Source organism: Gracilinanus agilis, chromosome 1 (assembly GCF_016433145.1).
Source record: "Gracilinanus agilis isolate LMUSP501 chromosome 1, AgileGrace, whole genome shotgun sequence".
NCBI classification, from domain to species: domain Eukaryota; kingdom Metazoa; phylum Chordata; class Mammalia; order Didelphimorphia; family Didelphidae; genus Gracilinanus; species Gracilinanus agilis.
This window is the reverse complement of record NC_058130.1, coordinates 144,098,816-144,101,466: the sequence shown is the minus strand read 5'-3', so window position 1 is coordinate 144,101,466 and position 2,651 is coordinate 144,098,816.

The following is a 2,651-nucleotide window of genomic DNA, read 5'->3' as shown; positions in this document are numbered from 1 at the left end:
TATATATATATATATATATAATCTCCACCCACCTACTTTCACCTGATGATGAATTAGTTCTTCTTGAGAATTCACTCAAGCTACTCTAAACTCCTTATCTCTAACTAACTCAAAAAACCCCAGCTATCTGACTATAAACTAATCTAATTAATATGGATTACAAAAAAAAAAAGGATGAACAGGAAGGACTCACAGATATATTTGAGCCCTTATCTAAAGCCTGGGGTTGTTCTTAGGGATACCCAGAGTCCTAGAAGACCAAACTCTAGGTTTTACCTTCACCAGTGGATTTCTGACAGATGGATCTCAGGCAGATAGTCTCTGTGCTTTAGGGAAAAAGCAGATCTCCAATCCCAGGAACCACAAGATTAGGAATCCCAGTGAAAATGCCAGAGCAAAAGATCCTTCTTCCCAGCTCAGTCAAAGCCAGATTCAGAGTGAGATTTAATTTCCAATAAAACTCCCAAGATCCCTTTCTTCTTGTCAGAATCTTCTCCCAGGGATTGTATCCAAATTCTCCTCCTTTCTTCTTAAAGCTAATCTATGAAATTTACTCTATCCCTTACTTACTTCCTACAATAAGAAAAGACCTTTAGCAGGTTAGAATTCTTGAGGTGCTTAAAAGAAGCCAGGAATTGGGATATAGACTCTAAACGACCACCCCAGTGCAACTATCAATAATATGAAAATAGGTCTTGATCAATGACACATGTAAAACCCAGTGGAAATGCATGCCTGCTATGGGTGTGTGTATGGGGAGAGGGTTGGGAGAGGGAGAAAGAACATGAATCATGGAACCATGGAAAATTTTTCTAAAAAATAAAAAAAATAAATTTAAAAAATAAAGACTTGGTTTTGCTGAAAAAATAAAAAATAAAAAAGTGCTAAGTGTAAAAAAAAGAAGCCAGGAAAACCAGGAAGGTAGCATGGGAAACCAAGAGAGAAGTGAGAAGGGAGAGTATTCTAGGGATGGGAAACACTGAGGGAAAAGGCGGAGAGGCAGGAGTGTCTTGTTCAAAGAAAAGCAAGGGAGTGTCTCTGGATCATAAACTATATAAAGAGGAATAAAGACTAAGACAGGATCAGGTGGTAAAGGATTTTAAAAGAAATATTTTCCCATTGTCCAGCTGATGGAGAAGGAAGAAAAAAAATCTCAAGAGGACAAGGCATCCTGAATCTTTGGGAGGAAAGCAAGTTGAAGGAATAGTGTCATGTAGAGGAGAAAGGGAATATCTCCTGGAGATTTATAACTAATAGGTATCAGAATTTTGGGGAGAGGAGACATATACAAAGAGCAAAAGGGAGCTGCAGCATTATCCAGGGGGGTGTCTAATAAGGAACAGATGAAGATGAAATCATGAATGTTGATTGACGCCTCTCTAAAGAATGGGAGCAATTGGTGAATCTGGTAACATTTTTGTGAAAATTTTCACTTTTTTTTACAATTTTCAAAATTTTCACAATTTTTAACTTTTTATTTTTTTAATTTAAAGTTCCAAATTCTCTCCTGCCCCTCCACCTTTCCTGAGATGGCAATTAGTTATAAATTATATATGAGCAATCATGTAAAACAATATTTCCATATTAGTCATGTTACAAAAAAAAACAAAACAAGAAAAACAATGTTTTTTAAAAAGTATGCTTCAATCTGTATTCCTACTCCAGCAGTTCTTTCTTTGGAAGTTGATAGATAACATTTTTCATCCTAAATCCTTTGGAATTATCTTGGATCATTGTATTTCTGAGAATAACTAATTCATTTACATTTGGGAAAGATAACATTCAGAAAGCTTTTTATCCATCCTTATCTTTCAGGACCTCTCCCAAGATTATGAAACTGTTAACAAGTCCTTCCTTCAAGACACATTCCTCAGTTAAAAAAAAAATCATTTCCCCATGCTTCTTTTCCTACCTCTCTGACTATATTCTTAATTTCCTTTGCTACTTTCAAGTCTTAATCATAACCTTAGGTGTTCTCTAAGACTCTTTTATGGGCCTTCTCTTTTCTTTCTATATTCTCTTAAGAAATTTTATCATCGGGCATGGCTTATTATCATCTCTATGCAGCTCCCAAATCTTTATATTCAACTCTAATTTCTCTCTAGAGTTCACTACCTAAATTATGAACTGCCTACTAGAAGTTCCATCTGGTGGGCTGCTAGATATCTTGAATTCAATATGTCCAAAATGGAACTCATCATCTTCCCTCCTAAACCTGTCACTCTCCAAACTTCTTTATTTCTATTGAGAGTACCACCATTCTTCCCATTACTGAGGATGGCAATCTTGTAGCCATCTTCAACTCTTTCCTTCCTGCTCCAACCCCCCTCCCCCCATATAAAATAAATTTGTCAAAATTTGTTAAATCTCATACCCATCCCCTTCTCTCCATTCATGGTTACTACCTTAGTTTAGTCCTTCATCTTCTTTTTTTCTAGACTATTACAACAGTCTAATTAGACTCCCTGATTCCTAACATCAATTCCTTCTTCAATTGAATATAATCTTTTTATTTTTTTTTAATTTTTATTTTTTTTAAACCCTTATCTTCCATCTTGGAATACTGTGTATTGGCTCCAAGGCAGAAGAGTAGTAAGGGCTAGGCAATGGGGGTTAAGTGACTTGCCCAGGGTCACACAGCTGGGAAGTGA